Source organism: Bos mutus, chromosome 15 (genome assembly GCF_027580195.1).
Source record: "Bos mutus isolate GX-2022 chromosome 15, NWIPB_WYAK_1.1, whole genome shotgun sequence".
Lineage (NCBI taxonomy): Eukaryota > Metazoa > Chordata > Mammalia > Artiodactyla > Bovidae > Bos > Bos mutus.
In genome coordinates, this window is record NC_091631.1 from 27,153,360 (window position 1) to 27,172,713 (window position 19,354).

The 19,354-nt window shown below is 49.4% G+C and overlaps 1 pseudogene; it reads right to left on the minus strand.

Moving 5' to 3' along the window:
* Window positions 1–5,751: 5,751 nt before the first annotated feature.
* On the minus strand, window positions 5,752–17,556 carry LOC102286501 (2-acylglycerol O-acyltransferase 2-like; annotated as a pseudogene).
* Window positions 17,557–19,354: the final 1,798 nt, after the last annotated feature.

Sequence of the window (19,354 nt, forward strand, 5' to 3'; positions counted from 1 at the left end):
GCTCCCATGATCGCACCTCTGCCTCCTCCTGATCTCTAGCAAAGCCCAGTCCTCCTGAGAGGGTGAGGTTGGTTCAGGCCATGTGGCTGGTGGTAGAACTGTGCTTCTGACCTTTGTCCCACTTGTCACCATCAAGCAGGGTCACCAGGCTTGGCCCCAGCACACCCTTTGTGCCTTGTGAGAAATGATGTCTGAGAATTTCTTCCAGGTCAAAGGGTGGCCTGATTTCTGGAGGGGACTCTAGTTCTTCCCAACCCTGAGGGCCTCTGAGTACCTCTACCACATCTGACATCTCTTGTGCTCCTCGGGCTGTGTGAGTCTGCCTGTGTGTTGGTGGGAGATCTTCTCACAAGGGCAAAGCCTCTTGGGCAAGCTGGGGACACTGAGGGGGTGTCAGGGAGTAGTTGCTGTATAGTATTGGACTCTTGCTCTCAGCTCCTGGATTGCTGTATCCATGGGGAGGCCGACTGCTTAACAAACAGCCCAGCATCAGTGCTGAACACATGAACGCACACTCTGTCCACACAGAGTCCAGTGTGGCTGTTCCTGCTCAGGTACCTCTCCAGGCAGCCCTCCTCTGAGATCAGTCTCACTGCTCCCTCCTTGTGTGACTGAGGTCATCAAATAGAACCTCCAACATTACTGTGTACAAGGGGGAAAATCCTTCTGTCTAGCCTCCCTGGCTTCCCACATCCCATTCCCCATCCAAATGCCCTAAGTCTGATGGTCACCTTCTACTGCATCCCAGCCAGGCCTGGACTCACAGTCATGATTCCCACCTCTGACCTATGCTCACACCTTTGCCCCACCTGGGGCATCTCAGCCTGTGTCCTCCTGGCAGACAGACTCCTGCAACACCCACAGCATGGGGGTTGCCTAATCCAGTCTCTGAGGGCTCGTGGGCTATCACTTGCTATCCTGCAAGACGCCCACAGTGACTTAATCTGCAAATACCAAAGTCTCATACGGAGGGTGGGGTGGACTTAGAGCCAGGCATCAAACAGATAGGATACAGAGGCTGAACTGATAGTGATTCAGGTTAGTTAGCTCATAGAAGGCAGTGTGGCTTCTTTTTGTGCCTTTTCCCTCTGTTTCTATGTCTCTTTCTCTCTCTCTCTTCCTCGTGATTCATTTACTCTGGGAGAAGCAGTGTCATAGACAGTTGGCAGCCCCATGGAAAAACCCACATGTGATGCATAGATGCCTGCTGCCAGTGGCCACAGGAGCAAGCCTGGGAGTGGATCCTCCAGCCCCACTCAAGGCTCTGAGAACGTAGCCCCTGCAACAGCTTGGCTGCCTCCTTATGAGACACCTGTGCTCAGGCCCACAGCCTAGCAACTCAACACTGACCTTCAGAAACTGTGAGACAGTAAATGTTGGTTGTGTAAAAGCAGCTTAGTTTTGGAACATTAGATCTAAACCAACAGAGAACCAGTTTAATCACCTGAGAATCTAGTACTGGTCTCTCTCTCACCCCTCCCCAGGTCTGGCCTGTAAGGCCCGAGAGGAGGTGCCATGTGAATCATTTATGCAACTTCCCACAGTCACTGGGGATATTGAGGTGCCTAGGTCCTGTGTCGGGGCTGGGTGGGCGCTGGGGGCAATAAGGATGTGGTCTGGCCTCAGAGTCCAGTCCCCTGGCAACATGGTATCCACTCACCCACTAGTGGCCCTGGGCTTTTCACCACAAACCAGCTCACAAGATGGGTAACTAACTGGGATTGAGGGCGGTGGGGTGGGAGAGCTGGATTTGAAGGTGGGTGGAGTGTACTGGGGTCTGACAATGGAGGTGTCCTTTATTTGACCAAATGGAGGAAACAGAGGGTCCAGGGAAAGGGTCCTAAGACACAACCTGTGTGAGCAGCCTGTGTTCTGTAAGACTGAGTGTGCAGGGCAGGCAAGAGTGGGCTGAAGGGGAGAGGATCCGGGAGGTGAAACTGGGCAGGTTTGTAGGACAGGTTTGAAGGGGCCTTGAAAGCCAGGCTGAGGTGGAGTTTAGGCATATCCTGACACAGAGATCATTTACAGGCTGGGTTTTATTTGAGGAGAAGCCTCAGGTGCTGGGTGCAGGCGAGCTAGAGGGAAGCCCTGGAGGCAGGAGCAGTACTGGAACCTCCCCTCCCCGCCAGTGAGAACCCAGGGTGCTGAGTCAACAGCAAAGGAAGAGAAAGTCTTGTGAACCCAGTGGAAACCACTATCTCATCCATACGACGGGAGTTGAAGGCCAAGGGAGGAGGAGGAGCAGGAGGAGGAGGATGGAGACCTGGATGAGATGGTGGAGGCTGGGGATGGTGGGAAAAGAAGCTCGGGCTTGAATGGACACCTTCTGTCTTCCGTTGACACATGTAGACCTACTCTCCATGTGTGTCCACCCTGCTTTCTGTAGAGAGATCACTCCATAGACTGTATCCCAAGGGCCTGGGTACCCTCTAGCTTCCACATGGGTTCAGGCAATCGGGAGACTTGGCAGGTGATGGAGGAAGGAGAGTGAGGTGGGAAGGCTCTATCCCTGCAGAGTCAGGGTGCTCCTGTGCTCCTCCACCAACCTGGCACCTGCATTTCAGTTTCAGGCCCTCCAGTTTCAGGCCACTGCTGCCTCCTCTTGTCCTTGTAGGTTTCGGGGCGGTAGTAGCCCTTTACCTCTGCCACAGCCCTGGATAACTGCACGATCTTGTGGGCTTTCCCACCCCCTGCATGCTCCTCAGAGAACTCTTCCTTAGTTAAAATTGCCTTAGAGAGATTTCATTATTAAGTGTTAACGTCAGTCCCACAGTCATCTCTGACTCTTTGTGATTCCAAAGAGAATCCTGGGACCCGACAGGCTCCACTGTCCACGGAATTCTCCAGGCAGGAATACTGGAGTGGGTAGCCATTGTCTTCTCCAGGAAATCTCCCTGGCCCAGGAATTGAACCCAGGTCTCCCGCATTGCAGGCATATTCTTTACTACTGAGCCACCAGGGAAGCCCCAAATCGCCTTACATTATCCTAACTGCAACATGGCAACTGGTCCCTGCTGGGATCCAGGCTGATACAAGTTCCAGAAGCAATGGAGAGCCCTTGGAGAGCCAATGGAGAGACCCCAAGCAAGATGGGGATGGGCACCGATGGGGAATGGAGCTGAGACCCTCAGGGTAAAGTAGGGCTTTGTCGTGGTCACACTCAGGGAGGGCCAGGTGATGTGGGAGAAGGGGGCCTGGCAAGTTTCCACGTACACTTATTGGTAAACTGTTTTCAAAGAGGGGCCCAAGTGTCGCTACCTGTGTCCCACCATTTTGAGCATGACTTGCTGTTCCTGCCACACAGAGGAGAAGCCTATTCCTCTCCCTTTGAATCTAGACCAGCCTCAGGACTTGCTTTGACAGACACAAGCAAAATTGTGCAAGTCATGCCTAGAGGATAGTAGATGTTGCAGCCTTGTTGTCATCGTTTGGAAACCAGCCACCATGAATGTGAAAAGTCAGATCAGTAGAGAAAGAGGGGCCCTATGCCCACCCAAGGAGAGGTCAGTCGGTCTGACCCCCAGCTGCCGCCAACTTCAGCCACACCACCACTGAACTCAGCTGCAGGAGAGCCTGGGTTAAGACTAAGAACCACCCAACCACCCACAGAGATGTGGACACAACAAATCCTTGCTGCTTTCAGCCACTAATGTCTGCAGTGGTTCAATACAAGCAGTAGAAAGCTGTAGCTTTCTATTGCCAGGTACTTGCCTGCCAGGTACTTCTCTCCTGGCAAATCCTGCCCTTTCTTCACGGCACACCCACCTGCCACTTCCTCCCTCTTCCCCTGGTGGAAACAATCACTCCCTCTCTCAACCCCCCTGCTCTTGATTCCTGCTTCGCTTGGGACCCTATAGCACCCACTTCATAGTGTCAAAACAGGCCATCGTGAGATGCTGGGCACATTTATGACCTGACTCCTGGTTACACTCTCCTCCCCGCCAACCGTTTCTCACAGTATGTGAAATGGCAAATTATCTCATTATATGTGTTCCACTCCCAAGACTCAAGCTTCATGTTGTCATGCTTGTTTCTCTGATAGCAAAACTAAGGTTTGTGGGGGATGAGACTTGCCCAGAGTCACTGAAAAGGGTTGGGCTAAGCTTGGACCCAAATTGACATTCTTGAAGTGCCCCTCATTTACAGTTATTGCTGTGATTAGCTTATGGAGGGAGAAGACTTATTTTCCCACTCCAAGTGTGGGGGTTCACAGTTCTGGTCCTATGCTATCATCCTGTCCCACCCTACATCCTGTCCCTCACTAATGACCCGTGTCCCAGACCTAGGAACCCAGAATTCTCCTCATCAGGGTTTGGCCTCACCTTCTCTTCTTGCAGATGCATAAGATCATTCACTCCTCATGTGTGGCCTTCCTTCTCTGGCTGGTCTGCCTTGTTTCTTTACATAATACAACCTTTGTCTCCCACAGAATAGGCCAGAGGTGGCAAGTTGGAGTTGACTGCTTAGGAAGAAAGAGGCAGCATGCCATTCTCTGGCCCATCTAAGCCACCATCTGGGAAGGGGGCACAGGACAGCAGGGCTAGGCGCCAGGCTGGGGATCAAAGGTGAGCTTTTGACCAGCCCTCCTGGTTGGGGCTTCCCTGGTGGCTCAGAGGTTAAAGCATCTGCCTGCAATGTGGGAGACCTGGGTTCAATCCCTGGGTCAAGAAGATCCCCTGGAGAAGGAAATGGCAACCCACTCCAGTATTCTTGCCTGGAGAATCCCATGGATGGAGGAGCCTGGTGGGCTGCAGTCCATGGGGTCGCAAAGAGTCGGACACGACTGAGCGACTTCACTTTTTCACTTCCTTTCTTTCTTTTCTTTCCTGGTTGGAGGTAGAAGGATTGAGAAAAAGATTAAATGGAATCTTTCAATTGTTTTTTGTGTTGTTTTGTTTTGCCACACTGAGTGGCTTGAGGGATGTTAGTTCCCCTACCAGGGGTTGAACCTGGGCTCTGACAGTGAAAGCACAGAGTCCTAACCATGGAACTCCTAGGGAATTCCCAGCATCTTTCAATTGTTGAATTGAAATTTATGGAGCCCCGATTCCATGCCACTGTTAGGGCTGAATGAGTAGGAACTGCCATTGAAGTTCTCAGCTAATGTGACCTCAGAACTGAGGTCAAAGTTCATCTTAGTCACTCAGGGAAACTAAGAGTCAGAAGGAGGATGAAGATGTTAGGGCACAGTCATTTAGCCAGTGACAGAGCCCAGTTCTGTTTCCCCAACTTCTGGATCTCCCTCTGGCTGCCAGCCCGGGGCTCAGAGGACTCAGAAACTCAAAGGTGCCAGGATGAGTTAGGGGATTGTGACCTCCCCCTCCTCTCCAGCTCAGGGAGGAAGGAGATGGGACAGGCAGGATGCAGGATGAGGGAACTTGTAGGAGAAAGGGCTGCAGCTGGTGGCTGCTTCCAGCTGTCACTCAAAGCAGAGGAAGATAAACCTGCTACCTGGAGCTGCTCTTTGTCCTGCTCATTGAGCAACAGGACCACAGAGGACAGAGACACAGACATCATTCTCTCCCAGTATCTATCCCATTTCTCAGGTGGGCAGAACCAAGGAGAGGGCCCATTACAGAGGAGTCAGTGCAGGAGAGTAAATCCCTCATGCCAGTCTGGTTTCCTCTGCCATGGAGCCAACTGTGACCCAGGGCCTGGCATGGGGTGGAGATGCAGGAGTCAGTGAAGGCTCTGGAGATGTGTTCAACAGACACCTCCAGGAAGACTTCTGGGATCACAACACCTTCCCTCCATCCTCCCCAGTCCAGCCCTGCCCTTTGGGGCAGCGTCTCTGCTCAGCAGAACTCCAAGTGTTGGTCTCTTGGGACGTTGTACTTGAGCTTGTGGGCTTCGAAGAGGTTTTCCAGCTCCTTCATGTAGCGCTGGTACAGCCTGTCCACCTCCTCCTTGGAGGGATGCGGTATCTTCTGCACCTCAATGGGCTTCCCCACTGCAAGACACAGACGTGGGTGAAGCACTGGAGTCCCAGTATCCCATGGGCCAGGACCCCATGCCGGTGGTCACACCTGCTGGAAGGTGCCTGTACTGCCTCCCTTCCAGTTGTATTTTGGGTGACCTAGTCTAGATATTAAGGCAACTCCAAGCTCTGATGATCAAATGCCACAGGCTGCATGACCTCCTGCTAGGCAATGTATTAGATACTTTAATGCATGATCTCTTTTTATCCTCCTAGCAATCCCACAGGGATAGAACTTGCTTTATTCCTGTTTGACAGCTGAGGTGTTAAACTCACCTCAGGGAGCTTAAGTAACTTGTTTAATGTCTCATAGCTAGGCAGAATCATTGTCAGGTTGTGAGCTGTGCAAATGTGCTCTTAGTCTCAGGGACATGTGGACATGGGAGTCTCAGATGCCATCACTGGACGTGCCCAAATGTCTGGGAGGAGGTGGCCCACACCCCAAGCACCCTACTTCCCTCTCTCCAGCTATGCTAGAGGGCTGTGCCCCCCATTCTAAGGAGGAAATAGGAGGCCTTATCAACTTCCTTCCTCTGGTTCTATCTGGCTCAGAAAGCAGCTGTCATGTCTTCTTCTCTTCAGAGCCATCTGGAGGCAGCAGCCCTATAACATTCCTGAAAATATTACCCCCAAATCCAGGGAAACTCTTGACTTCCTGGACTCAGCTAAAGGTAACTGGGTGAATGGAGATAAACAGACCTCTTATTATAAGCTTTGCCATTGGAAGATAGTTGGAATCCAAGAGGAGAGCAAATGAGATGACCAAATAACTGAAAAGATGGTGTTAAATCCACGCACTAAAGTCCATGCCCATTATTTATAGGAAATTTCTTCAGGCTCTCCTTTGTAGCCTGATGATTGCTACTATACAGAGTTCTAACAGACCTAAAGTGCACTTCCCTTATATCCGTCTTCTGCAATAAGCCTTATGGGATTGTCTTCTCAGAAATAAAAACTCCTTCCTCTGACATAGTAAAAGTCAAGTAGATCCTGACTCAAATCTCAGTTGTGTTACTCAAATGCAGGGTCATCTTTTGGAAATGATTTACCTTCTATAGGTCTCCTTTTGCAATCAATAAAATGAGGATGATAGTTTTTGCTTTCAAGGTTGTCGGAGCAACTGAGCAGCTGCATATAAGTAGCCAGCGCAGAGCCTGGCACAGTAGGTGCTCAGTTATCAGTAATGGCAACTGGTCTTTATGCCCCTGTTACTCTTCTCATCTCAGATGCCTTGCATCTGGGTTACTTGCTAGTATGTCCATTTCCCAGTATAGAACCTGAATTCCAGGAGGACAAGGATGTGTCTGGCCCATTTCCATTCCCCTTCAGCCCAAGCCCAAGTCTTTTGCCCTGTAACCCAACCCCTCCCAGCCTGGGTTCTTGGCTTACCCACAGTGTTGATGGGCCGGCAGCAGGGAATAAGACAAAAACTGTAAAACACCACGGCCAGAAAAGTGCAGAATGGAAGCTCCCACAATCTTCAGAATTTGTTCCTGGAACCAGTGCAACCAGGAGCCAAGAAAGTTCTCAATCTGGTCAAACATGTCATTCTCTCCAAAGGAGAAGATCGGCACCAGAGCTGCCCTAGAAGGAGACAAGAGAGAGGGCATGTGGAGGGGCAAGAAGGCACAAGCTGGTCACTAGCTTCCTGCAGGGACATAGTGAGTGGGAGCTGGAGCACAGGACAGAGCACTGGACCAAAAGTAGGAGGCCTCGGTTGTCTCTCAGACCTGCCACAGCCTTGCTTTATGACTCAAGCAGTTACTGCCTCCTCTTGGGGCCATCACCTCCCCATTACACCATGGCAGGAAGATCAGAATGCTGCAGAGAGTCCTCTCTGATTTAAAACATCTGCAAACTTTCTTGAAAATTCTCTTCTGCCCCAGCTAGCTTATATTCTTAAAGAGTGCTTCAGGGTAGGAGAACAGCTTTAAGCTACTTCATAAACTCCATTCTCACAGAAGCCTTAGGTCTCAGATCTAATGCCAACTGTGGGCATTATGACCCTTCACATCTAGTCCCTTTGATCACCAAGTCTCCCTTCAAGAATCCTCTGGGTATTTGGGCACGACACAATACATCTAGGGCTCAGTGACTCAGATGGCAAAGAATGCCTGCAATGTGGGAGATGTGGGTTTGATCCCTGGGTTGGGCAGATCCCCTGGAGGAGGGCAAGGCAAACTCCAGTATTTTTGCCTGGAGAATCTCCATGGAGAGAGGAGCCTGGTGGGCTACCGTCGATAGGTTCACAAAGAATTGGACACTACTGAGTGACAGCACAGTACATCTATCACCAAAATAGAATCTTCACTGTGAATGGACTGAGCGTCTCTTGCCAAAATAGGATTTACATTCATCTCTCAGTCTTTCCAGCAAAATACAACCTTTGTCAATCTCCAGCTGAGCTAAGAGCCCTCTCCCTGATACCCGTGCATCAGGGCGAGCATGATGAAGCCCTTGTGGTTCCACAGCACCAGCTTGTAGGCTCCAGACCTGGCATCCAGTGATTCCTGGATGTCTCCAACAACGATGGACAGCAGGTTACTGCCTCCTTCCCTGCTCAGAATGTGAGCAGCACTCTCCTTGTCTGCTGAGACCAGCCCTGGGGAGAGAGGATAGTGGTTAGATACAGGATAAAGGGGGCAGGGACTGTGGGGAGCAGGGGTGGTGTACCCTGGGCTCCCCTCTCCCAGCTGGGAGCTCCCTAAGGACTGGGACAGAGTCCTTTCTCTCCACACAACCCCTCACCAAGCTCATTGCTGGGCATAGAACTGTGGGAAGTGCTTCCTTATATCTAACCTCCTTTTCTAATATACATGCTCTTAGAGGAAGTTCTGATTGTTGGCAGCCCTTCCTAAAAACCCCCCTCATGTCTCCAGCCCTCATATACCTGGGCAATCCAACGGTTGGAAGACTTACCCCCTAACATGATGTAATCCCTGATGAAGGGGACCTGGAAAAACATGTTCAGTGTCATAAGATGTGGGTGGATACCAGGGAAGATCGAGGAGAAGCCTGTGCCCTCAGTGCACAGGTTGGTAACAGTTCCAATGCCCATGACCCCGTGGGGGCGGTAGGCAGCGAGGTAGTCCGGGAGGGTCCAGCTTGGCAGTCTTGACCAGCTGCAGGGATGGGCCTGGTGAGCCGGGCTGCACCTTGGGCCCTCCCCGTCTCTGTTCTGACTTTCTGTGCTGACCTCTTCTGTGTCTCCCCCGTGCCCAGTGCTATCACACCCCCCTGTGAGTGTCCTGAGATTAGAGATGGCCTACCTGAGGATCCTTGTCCCCACTTCAGGCCTGGAGCAGAGGAGATGCTCTGCGAGACCATGAAATGAAGAGGGAGAGAGGGCAGACTCATGAATGGATGAAGCCAATACAGCCCAACAGGGAAGGAAGGCCTCCTGTCCAAGGCAGAGGTAAGACTCCTGGGATGGTGATGGGATCTCTTCACAAGCCCCTGTCCTATGTGAAGAGAGACCTTGTCCCAGGCAGAGCCCACCCAGAATAAAGGAGCCATCACAGGAGAGAGTGAGCATCTCTCCAAGGACTGTGGCAGCTGGGGTTCTGTCCCAGATGGAGGGCTGGACCCCTGAGTCGCTGTGACTCAGTGTAAGAGACCCCAGGGTGCTGAAGGTAGGGGCTGGGAGGAGGGGCATGAAGTCCCTAGTGATGCCCACAGGTGTGGGTGGGGAGGGTCAGGGCGTGTCCTGCCAAGTCTGCAGCACTTCCTGACACCAGTTCACAGGCTGCCCGCAGCACTGCACCCCTGCTCAGGCCTTGGCCTGTGTAGACACTGCTGCTCCAGGATAATGAAGTCTTCACAGAGAAACCCAGCTCCTGGATTTATCATCAGCATGAGGTGGAGGCAACTTGTCCTAGGGGAAACATTGCCTGATTCTCCACTGTTAGGTCTTTAGGAAGGCCATACGGTGTACCTAGAAAGATCCAGTACTCTAAAATAGTTTTCTAAATTTGCTTATAATTCTAAATTGCTTATAATATATAATAATCATAAGCAATTAAAAAATATAAAATTATAATATATAAATATAATAAATATTTAATAATCATAATTTTACAATATTATAATAATTTTACAATATAATTATAAATATAAGCAATTAAAATATAGTATTTATAAGCAATATTATAATTGCTTATAATATAAATTTGCTTATAATTCTAAATTATATTCTAAATTTCTAAAATTGCTTATAATTCTACCAATAGACTTTAGGTCATTAAATCAGTAAGAATTGAAGGAAGTTCATTCCAGTACTCTCGCCTGGAAAATCCCATGGACAGAGGAGCCTGGTAGGCTACAGTCCATGGGGTCGCAAAGAGTCGGACTCGACTGAGCGACGTCACTTTCACTTTCACTTTCCTCATCTCCTACTCTTCTGTCTATAAAAGAAACTGGCATTCAGACCCAGATAAGATGATACTCTGCGGCACTAGCCTGCCATCTTCTAGGACGCCTAGCTTTCCAAATAAAGTTGTATTCCTTGCTTCAAAAAAAAAAAAGTGAAGAAAGTTCAGAAATACATGCATATTTGACACAGAGTGCAGAGGCTTATGAATGTGGGGGAGCACCAACAGAGAAGGGGCTCCCTACCTGGGACCACGAACATCTTGTCCTCCCCAAGATCCCTGAAGGACCTGTACTATAAATATGTGTGGACATGTGGAAGGGTCTCCTGGGAGGTGGTTAGGTCTAAAATTTGCAGGCTCCCAGCCCAGGCCAGGTGAGGCAAAGTGCATGTCATAGCTCTCTCTGCTGGCCACTTGGTGCTACTGCCCCTCCTGTGGATATGGCGATGCCCGAAGACTCCAGTGGGCAACAGTCCTGAACACTGTGCAGGTGGAATTTCTGCAAGTTCAATGTCCCACCACTGTCAATAGTTTTATGGCTGAGAAATCCCTCTGGAACCTCACAAAGGAAGGAAGGAAGGGGGTCCAAAGGACAGGCACAGAATTGCTCAGCATCATTTTTTTTTCCCAGTCATGTACTTGACAGTAACTCCAGTTGTAAAGAGAGCCAGATGCTGTCCTGAGGTCTCCAGGATGACCTGATGTCTCACGGAATCCACACAACCCAATGATGTATGCTGTATCATCTCTACATATGAAGAAATGGAGGCTCAGAAAGGCTATTTTATTATACTCAGTAAGATATGCAGTAGGTAGGTTGCACACATGGTATTAGAACTTTTTCTGCCCAGGCTCAAAGAATACACTCCAAATATTTCTTCTCTCCTGTGTGCAGAGGACAGCTGCCTGCCCTTTCCTGGCACTGTTTCCCTTCTGCCTTCCCTGCCCTATTTGGTCAATGAGGCATCCTTTCCTCGCTGATTACAAACTGAGTTTATTCTCTCTGTGATAAAGGAAAGAGCAGAATGGAGTTGGTCAGATCAATACATTTTATTCCATCAGGACTGATCTTTGGGTCCATGGTCAGGACTTCACAATGGCCATGAGGAGCCCCAAGTCAGAGAATCAGAGGCACTCAGAGTAGGAGGGAGCAGACTGCTTAGGGGATACATGGAGAAACTGAGATCAGAACAGGAAAGGCTTTCTAAGAACGCATACCATACCCAGATGCAACAGGATAGAACCTGAGAACCAGTTTAGGGCTCTCTGTTTTGCTTTTCTACCCAGAAAGGCATTAATTGTAAAACTAGTAAAAGAACTTCCTGTGTGACCTTGGTCACACCTTCCTCTCTCCTGGGTGCTTGTCTCCTTATATGATGAACTGTAAGGCCAGAAGATCTCTAAGGACATGACTTCATTACCTGCACCCTCAAGCATGGCTGCTGAGAGGTGCAGGTAAGTTACCTATGTGTGTCACACTAGATGGCCCACAAGACTCCTTCAAATCCTATTCATTCATCAATCCTCATATCGGCCCTACATCTCTGCAGATGGAAAACCATGGGCAGACAGAGGCTGGACACTATGTGGACTTCCAGGCCACATAGTGGTGGAAACCTGATTTGTCTCTCCCAGCCCAGTACCCTACTCACTGCACACAGGATCACACTTCCCCATGGGGGGAAGTAGTGCCACGTGGGCACTACAGTCCTGGCCACTACCCAGATAGCTCCATTACTCACCGAGATAGGGAAATAGTCTTTTACGTACTTCCATAAGATCCAGGACCTGAAGGCCTGGATGTCCTGCCTCCATGCCATGGCGTGTCTCTGTCCAGGTACCACCAGGTGGCATACAGGATAGTGAAGATCCAGAATCTTGTGAACAGGAGGCCTATGAAGACCACATAGCAGGTAAAGGCTGGGAAGGGAAGCAGGAGCATTAGTGGGCACTAATGGCCAGGGTGAAGGATGCACTCTCCCCATATGCCCAGCACTGGCAGCACTGTCCTGTCCAGCCCTCACCCCAGGGGGAACAGGTCAGCTTCCCCAGTACTCCAAGGAGGAGAAAATGCAGTCGAGGATGTGCCACACTGGGACCCTGGATTTGACACCAGAACTAACTCCAAACTCACTTGTTCCCACTGTACCAGGCTGCCTCATTCACTCTGGTTTTCCCTTCCCTTTCCCTCCCTGTCTGTTAAGTCTTTCTTTCCCAAGTGCTCAATAAATTCCCAGTAGCCCAGTGACTGCATAAATTGTTTCTAGTTATCATTCTTTGGGACCTCAGAGAAATGGAGACATTCTTTCTGCCCAGCCCTCCTTCTGTACACTCGCTGTCCATCTTTCTGTAGATAAATCCCACCAGATTCCTCCCTCTACTTAAACTTCTCATGACTTTGAGGCACAGCCCAAGCAACTCAGCCTGACATTCAGGGTCCTCAAGAAACTTGCTCCAGCCTACCTCATGCACAGGCCCCCTAGCTTCAGCTACACTAAGCTGCTCAGTGCTCCTCCGATTGCCTGGCTCCTTCAACCTCTTAGCTTTTGCTCATGCAGTTTCCTCTGCCTGCCATGCCTTTTCCTACTGAAGGAAGGTTGAAGAGGCCAACACCTGACTGGACTGTAGGTTGGGGGTGCAGCAGGGCTAGGACTGGGCCTGACGAGGAATTGCCATCTGATCTTTGATTCTCAGTCCCTACCACAGGCTAACCTGGTTTCATCTCAACAGTCAGGTGCTAAGATACCAGTGGAGCCTAATTTCCAGGGAATATTGCCCCTTCCAGACCCCGTTCTCTCCTCCTGACACCATGCAATCAAATTCCTTAAGAAAGTCAGCTTCCATTTCTATTCCTTTTGGAAGAAGGGTAGCTGGGCTCTTTCCCAGCAGGCTTCCAGGAGGAAGGCACTCTGGACTCAGTCGAACAGTAGTAAAATACAGAATCTGGATAAAGTAAGTTGAGGCTCAAGATGTTCACTTCCCACAGAGCACCTGTGATGTGCCAGGTTCTGGTGGCACAGCCATGAACAGCACACAAAAATGCCTGCCCTCCTGGAGCAGACTGTCTCAAATCTGGAGGATGGAGAAAGGATGCCATGGGAAAGATGGTCAGGATTTGACTTCAATTTTATTTACTGAGTTGAAAGAGACACATGTACCCCAATGTTCATTGCAGCATTGTTTTACAATAGCTAGGACATGGAAGTCACCTAGATGTCCATTGGAAGATGAATGAATAAGGAAGCTGTGGTACATATACACAATGGAATATTACTCAGCTATTAAAAATAACACATTTGAGTCAGTTCAACTGAGGTGGATGAAACTGGAGCCTATTATACAAAGAGAAGTAAGTCAGAAAGAGAAACACCAATACAGTATATGAATGCATATATATGGAATTTAGGAAGACGGTAACGATGACCCTATATGCAAGACAGCAAAAGAGACACAGATGTAAAGAACTTTTGAACTCTGTGGGAGAAGGCGAGGGTGGGATGATTTGAGAGAATAGCATTGAAACACATATATTACCACATGTAAAACAGATGACCAGTGCAAGTTTGATGCATGAAGCAGGGCACTCAAAGTCGATGCTCTGGGACAATCCAGAGGGATGGGGTGGGGAGGGAGGTGGGGAGGGGGGTTCAGGATTGGGGGACACATGTGCATCCATGGCTGATTCATGTTGATGTATGGCAAAAACCACCACAATATTGTGAAGTAATTAGCCTCCAATTAAAATAAATTAATTAATTAAAATTTTTTATTTACTTTTTCACTACAAATTTTTAATTTGAAGAAAACAATGACCCAGTTAGATTTCTGGCCTGGGGCAAAATTAAAAATCTGTTTTGGTTTTTCCCACTTTCAGAAAGCCAGTTCTAGATAATCAAATCAAGTTTTTATTAGTGGCTCCCCAGAGGGTTGGATTTAGGGGACATCTTTCATTTTGGACACACATTTTGTTTGAATGTGTTACAACAGCAAATATTAGCTTTAGCTAGAAAAAAATAGGAAAAAAAACACATTTTGGTCATTTACACTTGACCAGAAAGACTTCCTTGCACTTAACCATCCCCCTTACCCCAAACCCAAACTTGGGAGTCTTTTCAGTCACTTAAGAAAGAGACTTCTTTCACCTCATACTATCAAGTGGGAAAATGTATCACCCCACTTTACCAAGCCCAGAGAGGGTATGCAAATTGGCTGAGCTCACACAGCAAGTAGGGTGGGACCTGGCATTCAGTTCTACTATTTTGGCTCCATCATGCTCCCAATATTCGTTCATTCAACAAACATTCATTGACTTAAACTCTTGTAGGATCTGGAAACACAGCTGAGAACAAGACCAACTGTTTGAATGGAACTTACCTTTCTGTGTGAGGTATGAGAGTTACAGAGGAGAGGAAAGGAAGCAGAGTGAACAAGTAACCCATTGGAAACTATTGGTACCTATGCCCTGAGGTCATGGTGACAGGCCCAGTTGACCTCTCTGGCCACTTCTTTGCTCCTCCCACAAGTGCATATTTTACATCCAGTGTTAACCAGCTGTCCAAAGTAAGTATGTGGTTCACTCCCCCACTGAAAGCCCGTAATCTCCTGTCAGCCTTTAAATCCTTCCCAGAAGACCCATCTCCTACTATGCCTGGAAAGAGGTTCCTTCTTTCCACCTACCCTCAGCCTCCCTAGACCAGGGGAGGCAATCATTTACCTAAAGGGACAGATTGTAAATATTTTAGACTTTGCCACTCAGCTCAAAAGGCAACTTGGAGGATATTACATAGACACAAGATCATGTAAAATGTAAAAACTATTCTTAGCTCATGGGCTGTGCAAATGCAAAAATAACCAGTCACCTGGGTTTGGTTCATGGGGCATAATTTGGTGACCCCTCATGTAGACTGTGGCTACTCTCCACCATCATCAGTCTACCCCCTAAATCGTCAACAGAGTAGAAACCCCAAATGCAGCCACAGGGACCTGTACTCAAAGACTGAACCTTGTCCCTCCCATACCTAAAGCCCTCCTGGAGGTCCTCTTTGTCCCCAGGATAAGGGACAAGGTACAAGCTCCTGACGTTGGTGGGCTCACATCAACTTCCCTCCCTCTAGCTCCAGGTCCAGGGCTACTTGACCTCCCTGCGCTGTTCCTGATACTCCCAGGTCCCGGGCTGAGCTGGGGGTGGGCACAGCTAGTCGGAAACACTCCTGCTCACAAAGCTCCCCCAAGGCCAGGTGAGAAAGATGTTCCTCATCCCCATGATCCCCAGGTGTCAGTCTACCTGGTTCTGGACCCACAATGCCTTTCATCCAGGAGCCAAGGGACTTATCCCCTGCCCTAGGATACCCTCCTCCCCATGCTCCACACCTCCTCCCACACTCTCAGCCCCTTCTCCTCCCTCTGCCTCCTTCCCTTTCTTCCTTTGGAAGCAGAGAGGCCCAGACTTGCAGTTTTGGATATGTAGGCACTCAGCTTCTCTGCTCATCTGTGTAATGAGGGCAATCAGGGATATTTAAAATGTCTAATGATCCTTAGGGGCTTCCCTGATATCTCAATGGATCCACCTGCAATGTAGGAGACACAGGACAGCAGGATTTGATTCTTGGATTGGCAAGATCCTCCGGAGGAGGAAATGGCAACCCACCCTAGTATTCTTGCCTGAAAAATCCCATGGACGGAGGAGCCTGGAGGCTTATGGTTCGAAAGCTTCACAAAGAGTCAGACATGACTGAGTGACTAAGCTCAATGACTCTTAAGACAGAGACACAAGTCAGTCATCAGGGATGTGGGGAGCAGGAAACTGGGGGGCTTTACTTGGGATGAAAATTTTAGCTGCTAAAGTTGGGGGAGGTTCTAAGGGACCACCTGGTATATGTGTGTGGTGTGTGTGTTGGGTTTGTGGTGACTGTGTGTGTGTAAGTTTGTGTGTGAATGTGTGAAATAGCTGTAGAGCATTCTGTACAGAGTATGTACATAGTTTAACACCAGGATAGAGGGCTTTCCAGGTGGCACCAGTGGTAAAGAATCTGCCTGCAATGCAGGAGCCGCAAGAGATGCAGGTTCAATCCCTGGGTCAGGAAGATCCCCTGGAAAAGGGCATGGCAACCCACTTCAGTATTCTTAACTGGAAAATCCCATGGACAGAGGAGTCTGGTGGGCTACAGTCCATGGGCTCACAAAGAGTTGGATAGGACTGAAGTGACTTAGCACAGCAGTGGCATCTGTGTACAGGCTGAACGCCAGCACTTACCGGGGGAGCAGTTTCTACCCAGTCTGGTGCCGGCAGGGGAGATGAAGAGTCTCACACACTGCCAGTCACTTTCCCTTCCCAGTCCTCAATCCCGGGCCCTCCTCAAAAATGGTCCCTTCAGCAGAGCTGAACTTGGCATGTTTGTGGCCTTCCTGTCATAATGGATATGTTCACTGTGGGAATAGGTCAGGTACTAGATCCCACATACCCTCTGGGCTCCCTACCCAGGGCCAGGCCAGGGCTGAGCTGAGAAGAGTGAGCACATTTCTGCCTTTCATCCACAGCCCCTCCCTGATAAGGTCAGCATCCTTGGGCCCATTCTGCAGATGATGAGACGGAGGCACAGGGAGGCTTGGCATGGGTCCTCCAGGATCCCACAGGCAGTCAGTTGCCCAGCCAGAGTCTGACCCACGTGTGCTTCTCACTCGCCCATTCCGTATGGGCCCCTGCCTCACTCCCCGTCCTGTTCATCCCTATTCCCCTCTCTTTTCCCACCCACCAGAGTCAGTCTCCTCTTCTCTGGATGAAAAGCAAGAACTCAATCCTGTCTGAGCAGTCTGAGCAGCCCAAATGTCCCAGAATCACTGATTCCTTCCTCACAGCACCAAGCATCTTGAGGTGGGTCCCTGTCCTGGTATTCAGGTGGAACCCACAGCCCAGGAGGGCTAAGAACCCTGCCCAAAATCACAGGTGAGGGCTTCTACCCCCCAGACCCAACAGATTCCCACCCCCTGCAGAGGCCTCCAGGAGGGCCAGTAGGCTCAGCAGTCCCCTCAGGACCTACATCTTTGTCCCATCAATACACTGTGTGTACCTGGAATGACAGAAACCCGCAGTCTCCCGTCCCCCAACCCAGTCCCCTTACTCAGGGCAATGATGCCGAAGACATACTGCAGGACCGCAAAGATCTGCAGTCTGCGCTCCCATGGCAAAAACAAGGGCACAAACCCCACCATTCTGGCTCCTCTGTTGGCTCCTGAGGCTTCTCTGAGCTCTGCTGTGGTTGGAGACACCTGCTGGCTTTTGTTTCTGCGGGAGGTTGTCTAAGCGTTTGTGGGGGCTGGGGAGGGTGAGTGCCCAATCCAGCCCAGCCCCAATGCCTCCCTGTGCATGCTTGGCAAGGACCTCTTTCCTAGGAGAATTCTTTGAACCCATTACCCTAGACCCAGGTAGAGATGGAGGGGAAAAAAATGCATTTGCTTCCATAAGCAATGCTTTATCTGCCAGATCATTTTTTGTCAAATCTTGCCCATTTCTTGGCAGGTGAACCACCAAGTATAGTGCAGTCCTGTCCTCTTCATACCCTCCCAGCAATAAACAATTGTCTTCTTTCTCTTGCCAGATCACTGTTCCCCTCCACAAATATGCAGTAATAGCTTCCATCATAAATCTCTTGGACCCACCATCTCCTCCATCTCGTGCCCTATTCCTCGGCTCACCTGCATAGCACAACTCATGGAATAACTGTCTGCATTCCACACCCTCCCCTCCCATTCTCTCCTCCCTCCTCCAGCCTTCAGACATCACTGTTCCATGGAACTGCCCTTGACAAGTTCACCAGTGGTCTCCACACTGCTGAATCCAGTGGTCAATTCTCAGCTCTCATCTTGACCTCTCAGCAGCCTCAGACACAGTTGGTCCCTCCCTCCTCCTTGAAACCACTTGATCTGTGGACACCACACTCTCCTGGTTTCCCTCTTGCCCTTCTGGCTGCCCCTGGATATCCACAGTTGTTCTTATCCTTCACCAGGCTAAGTGTTTGAGGGCCCTCCCGCCCCTCTCAGCCATTGGACCCTCCTTCCTTTCCAGCAGAGACCTTATCCAGACTCATGGCCTTGGAGTCTGTCTACAGGACAAACACTTCCAAACTGTATCTCCAGCCTGACTTCCCTCTGGGCTCTAGACTTGACTATGTAGTTGGGTACTTGATATCCTCCCTGGTAATCTTCTCAGCACCTCCATCATAGCCTGAATAAAACTGAACTTGACCTTCCCTCTCCTGCCCAGACCAGCTTTTCCTCTGCTCTTTGTCATCTCAGGAAAGGGGACTCAATGACCTGGTTCCTCAGACCAAAACCTTAGAGTCACTCTGGACTATTTCTTTCCGTTTCCATTCCCCTCTTCAGCCTGTTCTCCTAAATCTCTCCTTTAAAATGTACACTTTGAATTGAAATATGTCAAACATACAGGAAAAGGCACAAACCCTAAGTGCAGGAGTGATGCATTGTCCCAGAGTGAACACACTGGTGTGATCTCCACTCTGACTGACAAATAACACCTTGTCCATCACTCCTCTCCTCCCCAGACTTCACACAGCCTTGTCTCTGCTTTGAGCTTTATAATAAGTGAGTCTTACACAATATGCCTTTTGGAACTGACTCTTTTGGGGCTGGTGCACTGGGACGACCCAGAGGAATGGTACGGGGAGGGAGGAGGGAGGAGGGTTCAGGATGGGGAACACGTGTATACCTGTGGCGGATTCATGTTGATATATGGCAAAACCAATACAATATTGTAAAGTTAAAAAAGAAAATAAACTTTAAAAAAAAAGATTATATTTTGAGAGTCATCCAAATTGTGTGTATTTGTGGTACGCTTGTTCTCATTGACACACAGGACTTCACTGTGTGAATAAGCTACAATTCTTGTATTTTACTACTGAAGATTTTTGGTGTGTTTCTGTTTCTGGCTATTGCAAATTGTGCAGCTGAGGGCTTTCTTTTCTATTTTTCTTTTTCAAATTTATTTGAGAAA